The sequence below is a fragment of the Pteronotus mesoamericanus genome, unplaced genomic scaffold (genome assembly GCF_021234165.1).
Source record: "Pteronotus mesoamericanus isolate MK-2021 breed Mesoamerican mustached bat unplaced genomic scaffold, CSHL_Meso_final scaffold_36, whole genome shotgun sequence".
Taxonomy (NCBI): domain Eukaryota; kingdom Metazoa; phylum Chordata; class Mammalia; order Chiroptera; family Mormoopidae; genus Pteronotus; species Pteronotus mesoamericanus.
In genome coordinates, this window is record NW_026555313.1 from 14,073,664 (window position 1) to 14,081,707 (window position 8,044).

At 37.5% G+C, this 8,044-nt stretch overlaps 1 pseudogene; it reads right to left on the reverse strand.

Moving 5' to 3' along the window:
• Nucleotides 1-1,329: 1,329 nt before the first annotated feature.
• On the reverse strand, nucleotides 1,330-1,911 carry LOC129086123 (GTP-binding nuclear protein Ran-like; annotated as a pseudogene).
• Between the last annotated feature and the right edge of the window lie 6,133 nt (nucleotides 1,912-8,044).

Here is an 8,044-nt window from a genome sequence, read left to right on the forward strand (position 1 = left end):
TAGTGTGGAAGTCCAGAGAACACTTTAAATTACATATGAATTACCACACTTGCTCCCACCAAGATGCAGTTCTAGCCACTTTTAAAGTGAAAATGCAGAGATCAAGGAAGCTTCCTAGCTGGTTGCAGGAAGATGGGATGAGGGTTGGAGGTGGGAGGGGTTTCACCGTTAATTGGAATTGGTGAATTCCAATATATTAAAATTGTTGCCCTGATTCCTGCAGCCAGCTGGAGGCTGTTTTTACTTCTTGTGAGTTGCTGCTGTGCCATGTGAATGTCGTGACTTGCCCAAGGCCACACAGCCAGTAGGTGGTAGTGATGCGGGGATTTAAACAAAGAGATGTCTCCAAAATCCACATTCTGCTGAGTACACAGCATTTCAAATGAGGCCTGGCTGCTAGTAAAAGTCAGGAGAGTAAATAAAAATATTCAGTGCTGTTCTCACCAAAACAGAATCATTATTGACCAGTATTGATTAACAGCCATTCAGAGTCTGAGCAATACCTCTTCAAGTTCCTGGGAGCTTAATAGGAATAGGTTAGAGCTAAACTTCACTACATACATATTTCATCTGATTGTTTTTTAACTATTTTCTTCAAGTTTCATTAAACTACATCCATCTCCTTATTTTCTTAGTTTTATCATTGAACACAAAATCCACGTAAGGAGTTTTTGGTACTACAGATTTTTAATCATGTGATTACCTCACAGAAAATCCTAACATAGCTACTATAGAAATGGCATCTTTTTAATTTCTGGTACAAATTTAAGGTAAATATGGTATAGGAAAAAATCCAATTCCTTTCCTAGACAAGTGTGCTCCATAGGGTTCTATAAATAGTCTTTCCAAGTATGATTGTCCAAGAAGCCTCAGAATAGTTCTGGTCAGTTTTAAAGATTTATTAACTTTAATTTATTTCATTGATATTTGAAATACAACTTTATTCTCATTCTAAGTAAAAAGGAACGAGAATGATGATAACAAAGAAGTTTTCACCACTGAATATTGTGATGCAACTGCAGCAGTCTTACAGTTGAAACTCAATAAAGAAACAACTGCGTTCCAAAACAGCTAAATATGCAGGTCCAGAAAATGAAGGTATTTTTAACTGCCACATTCACTCCAAAGCCCATTCATCTCTTTCAGCATCCCAAAGATCAAGCACAGGCTCCACTTAGCTGTATGATAAAATGACAAACCCTGCACCACTGACATCACAGGACTGTTGCCTATAAAACTAGACTTCTGAAGCAGGTCTCCAGGTTCCCTTCTTCACAGGTCATCATCCTCTTGCAGTGGGGTGGGAGTCTGAGCACCCTCTAGGTCATGCTATAATATGCTGCCAAAACTGGCCGTGACAACCTCTGGTGGGGCAGGAGCAGGCATGGTAACAAACTCCAAGTTGGAGTCTCCAATTAGTTTTCTAACAAGCCAGAAGAAGGGCTTTTCAAAGTTGTAGTTCCTTTTGGCAGAAATGTCATAATGCTGAAGATTCTCCTTTCAGTGAAAGACAATTTATTTTGTTTTAACTTTTCTTCTTTAATATTCACTCCATTGCCACATGACACAATGGGGATGCTTTCACACACTCGTACCAGATCTCTATGCCAGTTAGGCACATTCTTGTAAGTAACTCTTGAAGTTACACCAAACATTATAATGGCACAAGGGGCTTGAACGTTTTAGCCATCTCAGTCTGCTGAACTTCTCCTGGCCTGCTGTATCCCACACATGAAGTTAATAAGTCCTCTGTTGATATGGAACATGAGGGGATGTCTCAGTACCCAAGGTATCTACATACTTCTCAAATTCACCAGTGAGATGATGTTTCATGAGTGTAGTTTTTCCAGTCCCACCATCACCAATCAGTACAAGTTTAACCTGAACTTGGGGCTTTCCTTGGGAAGCCATTGTGATGTTAATTCTGGAAGAGTCTGTGGGTCCATCTGACGGAGAGCTCTTAACTCTTTTAGATTAGAAACTAGAGGTAGAGATTTACATAAAAGATGGCGCAGAACTTCTATTCTGTCACTTATATTTCTTTTATTTCAAAAGTATAGAAGCAAAAAAATTCATTAGCATAGTAAAAATACTAGACAGTGGAACAAAAGAAACGAATAGTCTGTAACTCTGCTCTTCTACTGTGACCACTGTTAGCAGGTTAGTATAGTGCCTTCTGCCTTTTTCCTCTGACATAGTTTTTAATTTTGTTTTGTAACACTAGATATTTAACATTATATTTTGCTTTTATCTGTTAATATTATAGTCTAAATATTTTTTCACATTACTATATAATCTTCCAAGTATTATTTAAAGATTATGAAATACTATATCAAGTAAATGCATCATAATTACTGAATCTCCCACTTGATAACAGTTGTTATTTCTATTTTTATATTATAACAAATATTATGAATATATTCATCTACATAGATTCTTTTTCAATGTTTTAGTTTTATTTCTATGACTTTTTTTATTGTTCAAATACAATATTGTTTTGAATATTGTTTCCCGCCCTCACCTTCCCCTGTCCCCCTCTCCTGCCTCCCTTCCTCAATCCTTTTCCACTTTGGCTTTGTCCATGGGTCCTTTATACGTGTTCCTTGACTTGACCCTTCTCTTTCCCTTCCCTGCCACCCCCCTCCTTATTTACCTCTTGATTCTGTCGGTTTCTTTTTTCTTTCAGTGTTGCTGGTTATATTTTCCTTGCTTGTTTGTTTTGTTGATTACGTTCCACTTATAGGTGAGATCATATGGTATTTGTTTTTCACCACCTGGCTTTTTTCACAAAGTGTAATGCTCTGCAGTTCCATCCATGTTGTCAGGAAGGGTAATAGCTCTTTCTTTCTTTCTGCTGCATAATATTCCAATGTGTAAATGTACCATAGTTTATTGATCCACTCATTTACTGATGGACACTTAGGCTGCTTCCAGCACTTGGCTAGTGTAAATTGTGCTGCTAGGAACATTAGGGTGCACAGGTTCTTTTGAATTGATGTTTTGGGATTCTTAAGGTATGGTCCCAGCAATGGAATCGCTGGGTCAAAAAGAGGTTCCATTTTTAGCATTTTGAGGAAATTTGAAACTGTTTTCCACAGTGGCTGCACAGGTCTGCATTCCCAGAAAGAGTGTACTAGGGTTCCCTTTCCTCCACAACCTCGCCAGCACTCATTTGGTTATGATGGCCATTCTGACCTGTGTGAAGTGGTATCTCATTGTGGTTTTAATTTGCATTTCTTTGATGGCGAGTGATGCTGAACATCTTTTCACATGTCTCTGGGCCATCTTTATCTCTTCCTTGGAGAAGTGTCTGCCCAGGTCCTTTGCCCATTTTTTAACTGGATTGTTTGTCTTCTTGGAGTGGAGTCGTGTGAGTTCTTTATATATTTTGGAGACCAAACCCTTGCCTGATGTATCATTGGCAAATATATTTTCCCATATAGTTGGTTCCCTTTTCATTTTGCTGATATTTTCTTTAGCCATGAAGAAACTTCTTATTTTTATAAAGTCCCACTTGTTTATTCTTTCCTTTATGTTCCTTGCTCTAGGGGACATGTTGGTGAAAATATTAGTGCATGGGATATCTGAGACTTTTCTGCCTATGTTCTCCTCTAGGATTTTTATGGTGTCACAACTTATATTAAGCCTTTTATCCATCTTGAGTTTATTTTTGTGTATGGTGTCAATTGCTGGTTGAATTTCAATTTTTTGCATGTAGCTGTCCAGCTCTCCCAACACCATTTGCTAAAGAGGTTATTTTAACTCCAATTTATGCTTCTGTCCCTTTGTCAAATACTAATTTACCATAGAGACACGTATTTATTTTTGGGCTCTCTATTCTGTTCCATTGATCTATGTGTCTGTTCTTATGTGTCAGTACCAGACTGTTTTGATTACAGTGGCCTTGTGTTATAGTTGGATGTTAGATGTTATGATTCCTCCTGCTTTGTTTTTCATCCTCAAAATTGCCTCAGCTATTCAGCATCATTTGTGGTCCATATAAATTTTTGGAATGTTTGTTCTATGTCTGGAATATGTCACTGGTGTTTTAATATGGATTGCACTGAATCTATACATTCATTTGGGTAGTATGGATAGTTTAATGTTAATTCTTCCAATCCATGAATATGGTATATGCTTCAATTTATTTGTGTCTTTCTTAATTTATTTCTTCAGTGTTGTGTAGTTTTCTGTGTACAGATCTTTTACCTCCTTGGTTAATATTATTCCTAGCTACTTTAATTTTTCTTGTTGCAATAGCAAATGGGATTTTTTCCCTCATTTCTGCTTCTAATATATCATTTTTAGTGTACAAAAATTCCTTCTATTTCTGAATATTGACTTTTTATCCTGCTGTTTTGCTACATTCAGTCTTTAGGTCAAGTAGTTTTTTTAGTGGAGTCTATTGGGTTTTTCATGTACACTGTCATGTCATCTGCAAACAATGGCAGTTTTACTTCTTCCTTTCAAATTTGGATGCCTTTTAATTTTTTTCTTGTCTGATCACTGTGGCTAGGACTTCCAATACTATGTTGAATAGAAGTGATGAAAACAGACTTCAGTGCCTTCCAGATTTTAGTGGGAAAGCTCTGTTTTTGCCTGTTGAGTATGATGGTGGCTGTAGGTTTTTCATATATGACCTTTATTATGTTGAGGTAGGCCCCATTTACTCCCATTTTGCTGAGCGTTTTTATCATAAATGGATGCTGTACCTTATCAAATGATTTCTCTGCATCTATTGAGATGATCATTTGTGTTTTTTTGTTTCTTTTTGTTTATGTAATGTATCGCATTTATTAATCTGCAAATATTGAACCATCCTTGCATCAGTGGGATGAATCCCACTGGATCATGGTGAATGATCTTTTTAATGTATTGTTGGATGTGGTTTGCCAATATTTTGTTGAGGATTTTAGTGTTTATGTTCATCAGCAATATGGCCTGATAGTTTTCATTCTTGGTTGTGTCTTTATCTGATTTTGGGATTAGGATGATGCTGGCCTCATAAAAAGAGATTGGGAATCTTCTCTCTTTTGGATTTTTTGGAATAGTCTGAAAAGGAGAGGGGTTAGCTCTTCCTTAAATGTTTTGTAAAATTCTGTGAAACCTTGCAGTCCAGGGCTTTTGCATGCTGGGAGTTTTTTGATTACTGCTTCAATTTCCTGAGCTGTTATCAGTCTGTTCAGTCTTTGAGCTTCTTCTTCATTCAGTGTTGACAAGTTATACTTTTCTAGAAATTTGTCCATTTCATCGAGGTTTTCAAATTTCTTGGCATATAATTGCTCATAGTAATTTCTTACAATTCTTTGTATTTCTGTGGTGTCAGTTTTTATTTGTCCTCTGTCATTTCTGATATTATTAATTTTGGTCCTCTCCTTTTTTTCTTGATGAATCTGCTTAAAGCCTTGTCTATTTTGTTTATCTTTCCCAAGAACCAGCTTTTGGATTGGTTGATGCTTTGAATTGTTCTTTTAGTCTCTATGTCATTCAATTCCGCTCTGATCTTGATTATTTCATTCCTTCTACATGTGCTGGGCTTTGTTTGTTGTTGTCTCTCCAGTTCTTGAAGCTGTAGTGTTAGGGAACTTTTTTGAAATGTTTCTATCTTTTTTAGGTAGGCCTGTATTGCTATGAACTTCCCTCTCAGGACTGCCTTCTGTATGTCCCATAGGTTTTGGATTGTTGTGTGTTCCTTAGGTTTTGGATTGTTGTGTGTCCATTTTCATTCTTTTCCAGAAACTTTTTGATTTCTTCTCTTATTTCATTATTGACCCATTCATTGTCTAATAGCATGCTATTCAGACTCCATGAGTATGAACAATTTTACATTTTTTCCTTGAGGTTGGTTTCCGATTTCAAGCCCTTGTGGTCCTAGAAAATGCTTGTGATGATTTCAATTTTCCTGAATATGTTGAGGTTTATTTTGCGTTCTATCATGTAATCTATCTTTGAAAACATTCTGTGTGCACTTAAAATGAATGTGTATTTTGCTTCTTTGGGATGAAAGGTTCTATATATGTCAGTTAAATTCATTTGATCTAATGCGTTGTTCAATTCCACAATATTCTTGTTGATATTTCGTTTGGAAGATCTATCCATTGTTGACAGTGGGGTGTTAAAATCCCGTACCATCAGTGTGTTGCTGTCTGTATCTTTCTTGAAGTCCTCCAAGATTTTCCTTACCTATTTGGGTGCCCCTATGTTGGGTGCATATAAGTTTACAATGTTTATGCCTTCTTGATGGATTCTTCCTTTGAGGATTATGAAGTGTCCTTCTGGGTGTCTTTTTCTCACCTTTGTTTTGAAAACTCTTTTGTGTGATATAAGTATTGCTACCCCTGCTTTTTTTTCCTGTCCATTTGCTTGGAATATTTTTTTCCATCTCCTTGCTTTCAGTTGGTGAAGGACCTTTTTCCTGGCATGTGGGTCTCTTGTAGACAGCATATGAGTGGGTCATGCTTTCTTATCCATTCAAGTATCCTATGTCTTTTGGTTGGGGTATTTAATCCATTTGCATTTATAGTTATTATTGTTAGGTTTTTATTCATTTTATCCCTTTCTACATGTGTTCTTCTCTTTCTTACTCTTTTTTCATCTTCTTAAACCAGTCCCTTTAGCATATCTTGCAATGTTGGTTTGGTGGAGATGTATTCTTTTAACCTTCTTTTGTCTGGGAAACTCCTTATTTCACCTTCCATTTTAATTGGGAGCCTTGTTGAGTAGAGCAGTCTTGGTTGCAGACCTTTGTTTTTCATGACTTGGAATATTTCTTGCCATTTCCATCTGGCTTGCAGTGTTTCTATTGAGAAGTCAGCTGCTAGCCTAATTGGAGGTCCCTTGTATGTTATTTCCTGTCTCTCCCTTGCTGCCTTTACGATTTTCTCTGTCTTTGATATTTGCCATTTTGGTGATGATGTGTTTTGGAGCAGGCCTCATTGGGTTCCTCTTGACTGAGACCCTTTGTGCTTCCTGGCCTTGTATGACTTTTTCTCTCCTCCAATTAAGGAAGTTTTGCATCATTTTTTCAAATAGGTTCTCTATCCCTTGCTTCACTTCTTCTCCTGGTATCCCTATTATACAGATATTATTACATTTCAGGCTGTCCTGCATTTGCCTAAACACCTCTTCATTCTTTTTGAGTCTTTTTTCCATTTCTTTCTCTTTCTGGGAGCTTTTTTCTACCTTGTCCTCCAGCTCACTGATTCAATCCTCTGCTTCATTGAGACTGCTTTTGATTCCTTCTACTGTGTTCTTCAATTCAGAAATTGTATTCTTCATTTCCTCTTGTCTCTTATTAATAGTTTCTATGTCCTTTTTCATGTTGATTCAGTTTGCAGTAAGTTCCTCAGAGTTTCCCTGTAGTTTCTCATAATTCTCTTTGAGCTCACTGAGCTCATTGAGCTCCCTTAGAATCATTGTTTTGAATTCGATATCTGAGTGTTTTCTTGCCTCTGTTTCATTTAGTTCTCTTTGTGGGGATTCCTCCTTTCCCTTCAATTGAAGGATGTTTCTTTTTCTTCCTATTATACGTGAGACTCTTCTTTTTTGCTTCTGCTTCTTAAATTGATCTGCCTTGATATCCTGACTTTGTGGTGTGAACTTCTATGGTAGTAGATGGCTCTTTTTTTTTTTCCGTTTCTTGATCTGCCTCTGATGATGTCAGATGTTGTCCCCATCTGACCTTAACAGTCTGTTTGAGACTTCCAGGAATCTACTGTCTATGTTTGTCTCCTTCAGCTGTTAATCTAGTCATTTTGCTCTCAGCTGTCAGGGTTTAGCACCATAGCACAGGGCAGAGCCTCCAGAATGCAGTGCTATTGTGTCCTTTCATGCTGCTGCCACTCAGGGGAGTTGCCTGCCAGCGCATGATAGAAATCATAGAATGGTGAAGGTGTCTGCACCCAGATCCCCCCCAGCTACTCCCTCAGTTCTCTCTCCAATGCCTCCATCTCCAGGCTCTCCTCAAGTGTCTCTAGACAACTCTGCATCCCCTTTATCCTGGAATCTACTATGTGTGATGGCCACTCTGTACTCAGCACCCAGA